This window comes from Cetorhinus maximus, chromosome 9, assembly GCF_964194155.1.
Source record: "Cetorhinus maximus chromosome 9, sCetMax3.hap1.1, whole genome shotgun sequence".
NCBI classification, from domain to species: domain Eukaryota; kingdom Metazoa; phylum Chordata; class Chondrichthyes; order Lamniformes; family Cetorhinidae; genus Cetorhinus; species Cetorhinus maximus.
Window position 1 is genome coordinate 129,931,135 of NC_135887.1, and position 14,815 is coordinate 129,945,949.

The window sequence follows — 14,815 nt, forward strand, 5'->3', positions numbered from 1 at the left end:
AATTTTGCCCTCGTCGGGCAGGCGCGGTGGGCGGGCCCGACCGCTGCTCGTCATTGGGCCCCGACCGCGATTTCACGCTGGCTGGCCAATTAGCAGCCAGCCAGCGTGAAACAGGCGCTGCAACACTCAGCACTGGCAGGGTGCGCGGTGGGGGGGGTGGGAGGAGGGCGAGCGCAGAAGTTTGCGCATGTACGCAGGGGTGCAGGCAGTAAAAGCTCCCTGAGGCACAGAGCTGCCTCAGGGAGCTGGAGATTTTTAACAGTAAAAATAAAGATATTTTAAATAATGTAAACATGCTCCCTCATGCGATTCTGTCACATGAGCGGGGACATGTTAAATAGCAGTGTTAAAAGTTTTTTTTTACTTTTTTCTTAATCACTGGTCAAATCCTCATCCTGCCCGTGGATGAGGTTTCGCCAAAAATGCAAAGGCTGCTTGGCCTTTTCCAATCAATTAATCAATTAAAGGCCTTAATAGGCTGTTTAATTGTCGGTGGGTACGCTGCTGACTCCCGCACATGGCCTGCCAACCAAAATATCACACGGGTGTGCAGTTCCTCCAGACGGTTATTGAGGAGGGCTCTGCGGTATAAGCTGGACTGAGATTGGTTGGTCTTATCCTTAAACTATCTCGGGATCATTGCTGATATCCCATTTGGGTTTCTTCAAGTACTGATTTTTATAATGATTGAACAGAACTAACTGGTTTGCTTAAGAAGGCATCAAGAATTGACCATGTAGCACAAACTGGAGTTACCCTGTTCACGTGATCATTCCTACCAGAAGGAGATTAATGAGCCAGTTAGCCTCTGTGGCAATGCAGTAGCTTTTCGTGGTTTTTTTTTGGTGCGAAACTATTATTGAATTTAATTTAACCACTTATCATGGTGGCATTGGATGCCACGACCTCTGGGTTGCTTCGTGAACTATTCTCTGCACCTCTCTCCACACCATCTCCAAATTGGAGAAAGAGTCAATTGGCTGAATCATCCGGTCCCATTGGCAGCAGGCGTCATGGTGGGTGTGAGCAGACAATATGGCGAGATGGCCAAAAATCGGATTTACGCCGTCGTGAAACCAGTTTGCAATTGTCCGCTCTAGCCATCAATGGCAGGTCACATTTCCCACTGCCACACATCGGGAACCTAATTTCAATACTTTAGCGTCTCATTATAAGCTCGCTGGAATCACCCCCCGATGCTGAATCATCCAGGCACACCGCCGTGTTTCACAATTGTAAATAAGTGATGTGCACCTGGCGAGCTGCACTTCAGTCGGGACTTCGAGGTTTGTTTGCCTATCTTGCTTTGGGCAGCACTCGCAGTCAGCTGCACCAGGCAGCATCACATCACTTTTGGGAGTGCTCACGGGCAGGTCTCTACCTGCCAGACCGGCCATAAGCTAGGGTTGGCTTGTCAACGGCTGCAGGGCTAATGCTTGCTTGGGGAAGGGGGATAAGTGGCCTCAGGCAAGGGAAGAGGCTGCAGGGTGAGGTCTGTACCAGGGAAAGGGTTATCCCAGGGTGTGTATGAGGGCAAATGTTGATCTGTGCAAGTGGCCTCAAGATGATGACAACTAAGGAGGCAGCCTCTAGAGGAGTTGAGGCCAGGTGGAGATGCGAGGATGTGTGTGTGAGGGTGAATGGCGATGTCCCTTGAACTGACAGTGAGTGAGATGCCAGTCAATATGTAGTGGCGTTGTGAGTGTGTCAATTTAGAGTGATGAGCTGGTTGCCTTACCCTGGCGGCACAGATCAAATCATTCACCCGTTTTCTGCACTGGGTGGCCGATCAGTTGTGTGCACCATTGGCATTGACCACCTTTTCCACTGCCTCCCAAGCCGGAGTGATGAGACTGATGGGCCTCCTGTGGCCAGGGCAGGGGTAGAGGACATCACGGTGGGCTTCCACAGTGTCCAGAAGGTGTCCCAAGGATGCATCACTGAATCGCGGGGGGGCTGCACTCTTGTTTGGTTTTGGGGCCATGTTTTCACCGGAGCAGTATTGGGCTGCAAGCGTTGAGAAGCGTGCGCGCGGCTGCAGTTTAAATATGGCGCCCGGCGTGAGAAAGCTGTGAGGTAACGGCGTGGTGGACAAATCGGAGTCCACCTGCCAGCGAGATGGCGTGTTTACAGGGGTTGCATAATTAATGAGGCAGGAAGGTGACGATACGGCGCGAAAACCCACCATTGCGGACAGCAGCTAAAATGTCTTTTTTCACACCCTACCGCACTTAGTGCAACTCTGGGACGATTCTACCCATTTTGTTTAGCAAGTTAATCTGGGTTGAAAGTGTTTCTACCCCTTGAGCCAGCCTGTCATGTGCTCCTTTGAAATGAATCCTGGGTAAATAATTAAATGTAGGAGAAGCCAATAAACCACAGGATCAGCCAAGATGTTGAATAATGGAAAACCAATGATTTCTTAAACTGACCTCATAGGAAAAATTTGCAGGATTTTAGGTAAAACGGCGCGAGGCGAATTGTTGTTTCAATGAGATACGATGGGCCAAATGCCTGCCTGTAACAATCCTATAGTTCTATATTGTGTTTGTCAGCTGCATATTTGATGCCACTTAAATGTTGTCCTGCCTGTTTTGAGATTTAAATTGGCGATGGATTTATAATATCTGACACTCAGCAGCCCACAGCTTGAGACAAAAAAACTTCGGACAGAAAAGAAAATATTCCCACATATTTTGCTATTGTTTTCCAGTGCCCATACAGAGTATGTGAATACTCCTCGCTTCCTTGCGCCGACCAACATAAATTCAGTTAGATCCCTCTATTCTCTTCATTCCAGAAACTGTGGTCGGGATTTTCCATCCCTCACCCTCCCACGGAACCAGAAATTCCCGCCCGAAGTCAAGGACCTTTGGCTGGTCCGTCAAAATTCCCGCCCCCGCCTGTGACGATTCCCACGGAGGGTGGGACCGGAAAATCCCAGTGTAGGTCACAAGATGAGAAACGGTGACTAGGGGCGGAATTTTACATCCCGGGGGCGGGCGTGAAATTGCGTTCGGAGCCTGATCGCGGGCGCGACAGTCCGTTTCGCGGGCGTGACAGTCCGTTTCCCGGGTGGGACAGTCCGTTTCGCGGCCATTCCCCGAACCCACCTGCCGCATCCGCTCTACGAAGGGAAAATCCTGCCCTATGTGAATCTAGAATAAAGCGTTCAGTGGAAAATCATCATTACACCAGAGCTCTCACCTCAAACATCAAAGGATTAATATCTAGGTACTAGGGACAAAAACAGAGCTTTATCCCTTTCAGAGCAAAAATCTGATATGGAGCACTGAATCGCCTGTCGAAATTTGCTGCATTATTTTTATCCCAATTTGTTCAAAAGACCTTTTTTTCAATTTCCCTGTTAAAAACCTGCACTAATTTTCACCATGCATTGTTCTTATTGTCTGCATTGTATCATTGTGTGTGTCCTGTAATAAGGTGTACTATTTATCTGTAGAATGTCATATCAATGAAAATAATTGATAAACACTCTTCACTTCTCTGAGAACAGAAGCTGCAGGTGTCAGAGAATAATAGAATTCTGTGTGATGCAGCTTTGAATTTTCTTTCTGGATAACCTAGCTCGCTGAGACAGGGCACAATGCTGGTTTTACCATTACATAATATTATCCTCCTCTGCCTTCAGTGAAGAGTAAAATCAGGTGGGAGGTATATCCAATCCTGACAGTTTCCCACTAGGTGGGATTGTTTAAAATTGTACCATCTCTTCATCTCTCTCTCTCTCCTCTAATCTATGAGAGTGTCAAATGCTGTAGATGGGTTAAGCTCCATGCAGGTACACATGTGCCACTGTTAAAGCTCATTAATTTATATTATGAAAGCTTCTGATGTCCTATGTTTGTTGCAGAATGAACTCAGCAGTGGACATCCACCCATAGGGAAGATAATTTAAAAAAAAAACCCAGTAACCTTCAGAAGCTACATATCCCTTGTCTGTATGTATAATGTTGCTTAAAAGGACAGAAGGAGCTAATTTGGCACCAATCTGGATCAGCTATTATTAGGAATATCCAATACAATTGTCGCTAATTTTACTGTCTTTCAATACAATTATTTTTGAGAGCTTCAATGGTTTGCTTTTTGGCTAACTGAAGACCGTATTGTTAAAAAACCTCACGTATAAACACTCTGATTTATTTAATCAGTCTGTTGCAATGCTGAGCATTGCAAGATGGGTGCATATTACATTCAGAAATTTAGCATAGTTAATTCCTGAATGCAAACAGATGGCCTGGCACATTACTAAACCTCCTTCACAGCAAAGTGACTAATCTTCTTGACTGATAACAAATTTTTACACAACATGTAATTTCTTGTGCTCTGTAGGTTACACTTCCATTGACCAGCTGCCAGAACATGTTTTTTTTTTCCCCCTTTCTAAGTTTCTCAGTTGTGTACACAGTTTTGGCCTACTTACCTAAGGAAGAATATCCTTGCCTTAAAGGCAGTGCAAAGCCTCTACATTGATTTCTGGGAAAAGAAGTGTGTCTTACAGGGCCTGCATCCTAGGGTTTTACATAAAGTGGCTGTTGAGATAGAAGATGCATTGATTGCCATTTTCCAAAATTCCCTAGATTCTGGCCCAAAAGATTGAAAAATAGTGAATGTGATTCCTCTATATAAGAAAGGGGGAGGTAGAAAGCAGCAAAACTACAGGCTAGTTAGCCTAACATCTGTCATAGGGAAAATGCTAGAAGCCATAATTAAGGTAGTCATAGCAAAGCACCTAGGAAATCTTAATGCAATCAGGCAGAGTCAACATGGTTTTGTGAAAGGAAAACCATGCTTGACTAATTTATTGGGGCTCTTTGAGGAAGTGACAAACAATGTAGATAAAGGAGAGCCTGTAGAGTACTTGAATTCCCAAATGAGAGTTGAAAAGGTGCCACATCAAAGGTTACTACACAAAATAAGAGCTCATGGTGTAGGGAGTAACATATTAGCATGGATAAAGGATTGGGTAGCTAACAAGAAGCAACAAGATGGGATAAATGGGTCATTTTCAGGTTGGCAAGCTATAACTAGTGGAGTGCCACAGGGATCAGTGCTGTGGCCTCAACTATTTACAATCTACATCAATGACTTGGATGAAGGGACTGAATGTATGATTGCTAAAGATAGGTAGGAGAGTAAGGTGTGAAGAGGATAGAGTCTACAAATGGATATCGATAGTTTAAGTGGATGGGCAAACATTTGGCAGATGGACTATAATTTGGAAAAATGTGAGGTTTCCACTTTGGCAGGGAGAATAGAAAAGCAGTGTATTATTTAAGTTGAGATTGATTGCAGAACTCTGCGGTACAGAGGGATCTGGATGTCATGGCACATGAGACATAAAAAAGTTAGTATGCAGGTACAACAAGTGATTAGGAAGGCAAGTGGAGTGTTGTCATTTATTGCAAAGGGAATGGAATATAAAAGTAGGGAGGTTTTACTACAGCTGTATAGGGTGTTTGAGAGATCGCATCTGGGTACTGTGCACATTTTTGGTCTCCTTACTTAAGAAGGGATATAATTGCATTAGAAGCAGTTCAGAGAAGGTTCACTTGACTGATTCCTGGGGTGAAGGGGTTACCTTATGAGAACAGGTTGGACAGGTTGGACCTGTGTCCATTGGAGTTTAGAAGATTGAGAAGTGATCTTATTGAAACATATAAAATCCTGAGGGGACTTGTCAGGGTGGATACTGAGAGGATGTTTCCCCTTACGGGGGAGACTAGACTTAGGGGACACAGTTTAAAAATAAGGGGTCTCCCATTTAAGAAGGAGATAAGGAGATTTTTTTTGTGTCTGAGGGTCATTAGTCTGTGGATTCTCCTCCTCAGAGAGCAGTGGAGGCAGGGTAATTGAACATTTTTAAGGCTGAGTTAGATAGGTTCTTGATTGATAGGGGAGTCAAAGGGTATAGAGGGGTAGACAGGAAAGTAGAGGCCATAATTGGATCAACTATAACCTTATAAAATGGCGGAGCAGGCTGAAGGGTCGAATGGCCTACTCCTGTTCCTAATTGGTATGTTTGTATATTTAATCAGGTACCATAGTCTCAGGTTAAGGGGTTGGTTATTTACGACTGAGATGAGGAGAAATTTCTTCACTCAGAAGGTGTTTGGAATTTTCTATCCCAGAGGACCGTGGATGCAGTCATTGAGCATATTCAAGACTCAGGTGGGTAGGACTTAGTGCACTTTGGGAATCCAGGGGTCTGGAGATAGGCCAGAGGTAAGGGCTGAGGTAAAAGATCAACTGTGATCTTATTGAATGGCAGAGTGGGCTCAGAGGGCCTTAAGGCCTAGTCCTTTTCCTTTTTCTTATTCAATTTTCCATAAATTTGAAACGTACGAAATAAAGTTCAGACTAATTTAAGGAAAAATAGGAAGCATGTGACCATAAAGTGGTGGAATAATGGGGGCAAAACTGAACTAAAAGTTAGGAAGCATTATTTTCAGATGAATCTGGGGTGTAAAGTTCTAACCTATAAGGTGAAATTTATACCATTGAACATATTTTCATTGGCAAAATGAATATTGACAGGAGTCATAATGCATTGATTTAAAATGCTTCAAAGGATTAAGACTGTAGATGCAAACCTGATACAAAGTTCACCTGCAGTTAGCTCCCCTAATGCCTTGGTATTTGTGCAATGGACATAGAGTAGAAAGCACCAGGTTTGATTGCCAGTATGTTTGTGAGTTATTTGCTCACAGCTGAGGTGGCCATATAGAGGGTACAAAAATTGATCTTACTTCTTTTGGTCTAGGGAGAAGAAATGCAGTAAAGATATAGCTAAAAAATCCCAATTCACCATCCCCAGTTTGAAAGTGCATTTGTGTAAATGTTGGTTAAAGCAGGATTGGGTGAATCAAAACTGAGCCCAAAGTTTGAATAACCCACTAACGTAAGAGTAGGGGTAGGCCATTCAAATCTTTGAGATTGTTACACCATTGAATTGTATAATTTTCTCAATTCCATGTAGCTGCCTTTGAACCATACCCCTAGATATTCTTTCATAGCAAAAATCTATCAATCGCAGTCTTGAAAATTAAAATTGACCCAGCATCTTTTAGTCTTTGAGAGAACAGGGTTCAGGATTTCCACTAGCCTTTTTGTAAAGATGTGTTTCTGATTTCATTACTTATTGGCCTAGCTGTAATTTTAAGATTGTGGCTCTTTGTTCTGGAGTTCCTCACCAGAGGAAATAATTTCTTTGTACTTTATCGAATCTTCTGTCATTTTAAATATTTTAATTAGATAATTCCCTTAGCTAAACTCAAGGGAATATAAACCAGGTTTATGTAACCTGTCTGCATAATTTAACCCTTCCAGCACCAGTATTATGCTGGTGAATCTGTGCTGTACTCACTTGAAGCACAAGATTGCCTCCTATTATTTGTGCTTCCATTTTGTCTAATGGTCTTCACTATCTTATATTTGAACAATGGGCCAACACCTAGAGGAGAGACGGGGAAAAAAGTGGCAAAAGAATTTAAGTTAATTGCGCAATTCAGGCAAAATATGCCGGACAAAACCTTGTACAAGATCTGAGATCAGAACAATGTATTTTTTCCTCCCTGAGCAGAAAATGTGTGGAATTACTTCCCACCAAAAGCAACCAAATTCCCAGGGGGTTGAATTTCTGCGAGAGCTCTTCTAATTGTCCACCATAACTTTGTCGGAGGGTCTCTAGAGAAACAGTGTAAATGTTGTTGATATTGCTCCCTCAAGTTTTCTATGGATCTCCCACTGAAGTTATGGATAATCATAACTGCGGAGGTTCAATCCCCGTGTTTTTAATATCTTATCTATATCATGGAAACGACTCCATGAAAACGACATTAACTAGAAGTTGGATTCAGAATGAGATTGAGGTGTGGTAGTGACCTGCCTAAAGCCGGGTCCCCTGCTTATGCCTCTATGCCTTGGGGTTTTGCGCTTCCCTCTTCAGTTGCTTGTAAGAGCTTCCCATTTTCAATTGCAATTAACAACAAGCAATATGACTATATACACCACCTTTGGCAATGCGTGTAACCCTGAGCATAGGATCCTACTGGGCTTGGGACAACTTTCAGGAGGTCAGGGATGACCAGCACCAGTCATCTCAAAATATTCTATTAATCTGTAATGCTATGATCCCAGCTGATGTTACGACTGGACAAGCCTGATCCCGGGGTGGAATCTGGCTTGATAGATCCTAACTTTAGAAACATGGAGAGTGGCTACTGAACAGAGCCGCAGGAGTCAGCTGGTGAAATTTAACGAAATAATAAAACATTTATAAAACAAGGAAAGATGAACTATATTAGAATACTCCTTCATTCACAACTATATCTTTACAGATATATACAGTTTTGGAAGGATAACACAAGTTACAAAATCTATCTTATACTCTAATGTTCACAGTAAGTACATAGTCCATGCAAAAATAAGCAACCTGTAGCCAGGCATACCACACTCTGAAACCAAGTGACAAATGCCACCCCAAACAAGTGCTATGGATCTCTCCTCAACTCCCCCCAGATGCTTGTCACACTGTGAGCCAACCGTTCTCACTGAACTCCGTCTTTGTCCAATCTCCACTCGCCAAGAACTCGCTTTGGAATCTTTTCCCTAACAGATGATTTCTCTCAGGCGCCTTCCACAAGGGTCCACCTCCAGGCTTTCAAACTCTCCTTCCAATATTCCTCTCCCCTGGATCGCCGCATGCATTCAAGCTTCCTTCCACCCGCTCTCTCTCACTGACTCAGGCTTTGTCAACAGAACACCACTGCTTCACATGCCCATAGTAGAGTTACAGACCTTCAGCTGTCTCCTTGGATCTTCTGACTTCTCGCATGCCTATATCGCTTTACATCTACGTCCTACAGCTTTCTTCTCTTTAAACTTGAAGCCTTCCTCTCTGCTCCTTACTGTCACTTCCACAGAACAGGACCATTTCCAGACTCCTGCTCTTCCTTTGACTAGGAGTCTTCTTGGAACCCCTCATTTCTGTCTCACTCCTTGGCCTTGGGACCTTTCAGTTCTTTTGGGAAATCTGCTCTCACTCTGCAATTCTCTCTTCCTTTCTGGAGTCCTGGCTTCAACTTCAGTTTGGGACTTCATATTTCTTTTTCATTCGCTCATGGGATATGGGCATCACTGGCTTGGCCTGCATCCATTGTTCATCCCCAATTGCCCTTGTTCAGAGGGCATTTAAGAGTCAATTACATTGCTGTGGGTCTGGAGTCATTTGTAGGCCAGGCCAGGTAAGGACAGCATTTCCTTCCCTAAAGGACATGAGTGAACCAGATGGGTTTTTTCAACAATCGGCAATGGTTTCATGGTCATCATCAGCCTTTTAATTCCAGATTTTTATTGGATTAAAATTTCACCAGTCCAGTGATAATACCACTATGTCATCGCCTCCCCAATAAACATCTGTCCCTCTGCTGTCCAGTCTCTCTGGCAGCTGCTTCCAACTGAACTCAAACTGCTTGTTTTTGTTTTTTTCTGTGTGTGTGTCTCCTCCGTCTCTGCACCTCTGTTGCTATGCAACAGCACAGTTTTTTTCTCTACTCTTGTTGGCTTTAACTCTCCTTCAAGAGTCGAAAAATCGTATTCAAAATGCAGGTATACAAACAGAGCTTTAGACCTGCTGTTTTGATCCCAGGTTTCACCTTCTGACCCACAAATAACTCCCTTGCTAACAGCACTGTGGGTGTACTTACACCACGTGGACTGCCATGGTTCAAGAAGGCAGCTCACCACCACCTTCTCAAGGGCAACTAGGGATGGGCAATAAATGCTAGCCCAGCTAATGAAGCCCACATCCTATGAATGAATAGTAAAGTATTAAAAAATTTAAAAAAAATTAAACATAAAGACATAACTTGATCTTAACACACCCAAATACACATATACACAACTTACTTAAAATATCTCTATTTCCTAACACTAACTTGTGGTTTAAAGTGTGAATTATATATACAGACATGCAGAGTACATGGAGCCGAATCTTCCAAGGAGTGGCAGTCACCATCAGATTGCCACTCTGCTCCTATTTACCTATCTTGCGCCGGAGCTCTGCATTTCTGGCTCAGACTTCCAAATCGGGCCTCTTCACAAATGCGGAGCGTACCTGTTCTGGGAGTCGTTCCTCATGGTGCAGGATCATTGGGGGAAGCCAAGCCTCACCCTCTTTTTACAGCACTAGCTGCCACTTCCCGGTAATGTTCCAAAGCCACTTTGAGAAGCAACAGAGAGAAGGTAAGTGTGTAGGTAAGTGGGTGAGGGGGAAGGATGGGCCTGGGGTCAGAAGTTAGTTGAGTTGGGGGGGTGAGTTAGGGTGTAGTCGGGGCGGTAGTCAGGGAGTTGGTGGGGTAGTTTGGGGGGGGCGGGGGGGAAATGTCAGGGAGGCAGTCAGATTGGGGGGATAGTGGAGGCGTGGTTAGGGGAATATATGCCAGGTCAGTGATATAGTTACTCAGGAGTAAGAATTGGTTTTAATCCTCCTAACCTTTCCTGGGTAACTATTCTGCTGACAGAGTCAGGAGGACCTGAAGCATTCGACTTTAACTCAGAGGTTTGGAGGGTTCCAGATGCAGGATATTTGCCAATTGGAAGTCCAAACTTATCAGGTAATTCCCATGTAGCCAGTGGGTGAGGATCTCCGAGGGTTCCCCAATGGATCTTGAGGGGTACCTCCCGGGTACGACCATCTGGAAATTGGAAGCTCTGGGCCTATGAATCCAGTCCCTACTTAGATGACAGAAAATTCCATCTCGAATTCCCTCAGCCATTTAGACTGTTTCTTCTGAGTTTCACCAACATAATATCAGAAGATCATGAGGAACCCAATGAAATTTTGCCTCATCGTATTTGTCAGGTCGAATTCTGTAAGTGATTATGTTTGATTGGTATCCTGGAGTTTTTGACTAACTTTTGAAATTGGAGAACCTTTGAAGAGTTTCATCTTCTTGAAAGTTTAATCTGTGGTTATGACCTGAATAGATTAAATTTCAGTGCAAATTGTACATGTTCCATTGGGGAGATGGGAAAAATGGATTTTTCTCAACTTGTACTCCACTATCTTTCCTATTTAGTTTAATGTTAATAATTGGCACCTCAAAATAATCTTTATCGCAATTTTGGATCAATTTACAAAATGGCGCTTTACATTATAAAACATTGGCCGGAATTTTCCGGGCCCGTCATGGGTGGGACCCGCTGTGGGCGAGGCGGCGCCCCAGCCAGAAGCCCATTGACTTGAGGTGGGACCGGAAGATCCCGGCGGCGGACGGGTGCGTAAAATCCCGCCGATAATGTCTCATTATGTAGTAAATCAACAGAATTTCAACAAAAGATAAATGTTAATTACATTTTGTAAAGAAAAATAAGATCATCACATATTAATAGGAAAATAAGAATCTAGGTGGGACAGAGGTACAAAGGAATCTGGACATAAAAATGCACAAGTCATTGCAAGTTGTGATGCATCTCAATAAGACTGCAACAAAAGCAAACCAAGCATTGGGGCTTCTTTTCCCAGAATGATAGCATTAAAAAGTGGACAACATTGAACATAGGACTTAGAAGCAGGAGTAGGACATTTGGCCCTTCAAGCCTGCTCTGCCATTCAATACGATCATGGCTGACCTGGTTGTGGCCTCAACTCCACTTTCCTGTCTGCCCCTCCACCTCCCCCAAACCTCACACTGCTCCCCCCACCAACCTTAAAACTTGACTGCCTTGCCTATCAAAAATCTATCTAACTCAGTCTTGAATAAATTCAATGACTCAGCCTCCACTGCTTTCTGGGGAAGCGAATTCCACAGGCTAACAACCTTCTGAGAGAAAAATATTTCTCCTCACCTCCATCTTAAAAGGGAGACCTCTTATTCTTAAATTGTGTCCCCTAGTTCCAGTCTCCCCCACTAGAGGAAACATCCTCCCGGCATTCACCCTATCAAGTCGCTCCAGGATCTTATAAGTTTCAAAAGATCAACTCTTATTCTTCTGGAGAAGCCTCTTGAGGAGTCAAGCCAAACTTGTATCAAATCTTGTCCAGACTACATTTGGCGTATTGTGTACAGCTTTGGTTGCCATATTATAAGAAAAGGATAACAAGGCACTGAAGAGAGTGCAGAGAGGATTTACAAGGACGGATACACGAACTGTGAGGTCATATCTATCAGGAAAGGATGAAGAGGCGGGTAACAAGAGACTTAATCTATGTGTCTAAAATTATGAAATCTTTTGATGGAGTAAATACAAGGTTGATACTAAACTTGTTGAGAAGAACAAAACTAGACGTCATCAATATAGGATCGTCCCTAAGAAGTCAAATCGAGAAATCAGAAGAAACTTCTTACTTGGAGAATATGGAACTCACTACCACAGGGAGTGGTTGACCTTATATGCATTTTAAAAGAAGCTAGGTAAGTATATGAGGGAGATGGAAATTGATAGAGTTAGATGTGGAAGGGTGAGAGGAGGCACGAGTGGAACATAAAAGTCGGCATGAACTGGTTGGACTAAATGACCTGTTTCTCTGCTGTCCTATGCAATTCTATATAAAATAGAATCCTTATTGGGACCAGTGTTTTATACATGTCACGGTGTGGGGCTCTTGAGTTATGTTCCCACGGCAACTTGACGGATCATTTTGTGTAAAATGCCCATCCCATTCTGTGCTGGTCAGAGCATTTTAAAAAAAATTTCAAGGTTTAATGGTACAACATTTTATTACCGAATTTCTTTTGTGATAGAGTATTGATCCATTTGGAACAATCTTCTGGTTGACTCCAATGACAGTTAAAAACAGGTACAAACACATAGATGGACAGGCTTGCTAACCTGAAATGCTGATGTCACACTAAAAGGCTCTTTGAAAAAAATATATCATGGGGTATGATGCTGTCCTGCCCAAAATCATAAAGAATGATGGAAAGTTACTGCAGTGAAACCTCCATAGTGTTACCAGTCTGACCAGGATATCATTCACTCACTCCACTGGATCCGTTGCTGGCTGCTGCTTTTCTGCTTTAAAAAAAAACATTCACGGGCTGGGCCAGCATTTATTGCCCATCCCTAATTGCCCTTGAGAAGGTGGTGGCGAGCTGCCTTCTTAAACTACTGCAGTCGATGTAGTGTGGGTACACCCACAGTGCTGTTAGGAAGGGAGTTCCAGGATTTTGACCCAATGACTGTGAAGGAACGGCGATATATTTCCAAGTTAGGATGGTGAATTAGTTGGAGGGGAACTTCCAGATAGTGGTGGTGTTCCCATCTATCTGCTGCCCTTGTCCTTCTAGATGGTAATGGTCGTAGGTTTGGAAGGTGCTGTCAAAGGAGCTTTGGTAAATTCCTGCAGTGCATCTTGTAGATGGTACACACTGCTGCTACTGTGCGTCAGTGGTGGAGGGAGTGAATATTTGTTGATGTGGTGCCAATCAAACGGGCTGCTTTGTCCTGGATGGTGTCAAGCTTCTTGAGTGTTGTGGGAGATGCACTCACCCAGGCAAGTGGATAGCTTTCCATCACACTCCTGACTTGTGCCTTGTAGATGGTGGACAGGCCTTGGGGAGTCAGGAGATGAGTTACTCATCACAGGATTCCTAGCCTCTGACCTGCTTTTGTAGCCACTTATTTATAATGCTAGTCCAGTTCAGTTTCTGGTCAATGGTAACCCCCAGGATGTTAATAGTGGGGGATTCAGTGATGGTAATGCCATTGAACATCAAGGGGTGATGGTTGGACTCTTCCTTCTTGGAGACGGTCATTGCCTGACACTTGTGTGGCACAAATGTTACTTGCCACTTGTCAGCCCAAGCCTGGAAATTGTCTAGCTCTGATGCTTTTTGACATGGACTGCTTCAGTATCTGAAGAGTCGCGATTGGTGCTGAACATCTTGCAATCATCGACGAACATCCCCACTTCTGACCTTATGATGGAAGGAAGGCCATTGATGAAGCAGCTAAAGATGGTTGGGCCGAGGACATTACCCTGAGCAACTCCTGCAGTGATGTCCTGGAGCTAAATGAGTGACCTCCAACAGCTGCAGCCATCTTCCTTTGTGGTAGGTATGACTGCAACCAGTGGAGAGTTTTCCCCCTGATTCCCATTGACTCCAGTTTTGCTAGTGCTCCTTGATGCCACACTCTGTCAAATGTAGCCTTGATGTCAAGGGCAGTCACTCTCACCTTACCTTGGTAGTTCAGCTCTTTTGTCCATGTTGGAACCAAGGATGTAATGAGGTCAGGAGCTGAGTGGCCCTGGCGGAATCCAAACTGGGCATCAGTAAGCAGGTTATTGCTTAGCAAGTGCCATTTAATAGCACTTTTGATGACCCCTTCCATCACTTTACTGATGATCGAGAGTAAACTGATGGGACGGTAATTGGCCGGGTTGGATTTGTCCTGCTTTTTGTGTACAGGACATACCTGGGCAATTTTCCATATAACTGGGTAGATGCCAGTATTGTAGCTGTACTGGAACAGCTTGGCTAGGGGCACAGCAAGTTTTGGAGCACAAGTCCTCAGTACTATTGTCAGAGCATTGTCAGGGCCCATAGCCTTTGCAGTATCCAGTGCTTTCAGCCGTTTCTTGATATCACGTGGAGTGAATCGAATTGGCTGAAGACTGGCATCTATGATGCTGGGGACCTCCGGAGGAGGCCGAGATGGGTCATCTGCTTGGCACTTCTGGCTGAAGATTGCAGCAAATGCTTCAGCCTCATGTTTTGCACTGATGTACTGGGCTCCTCCATCATTTATGATGGGGATATTTGCGGATCCTCCTCCTCCAGTGAGTTGT

At 44.0% G+C, this 14,815-nt stretch overlaps 1 protein-coding gene across 2 annotated transcripts in view; it reads left to right on the plus strand.

Moving 5' to 3' along the window:
* Nucleotides 1-14,815, plus strand: part of luzp2 (leucine zipper protein 2) — a 358,151-nt gene that overhangs the window by 275,032 nt on the left and 68,304 nt on the right. The gene's annotated exons all lie outside the window — the stretch shown is intronic.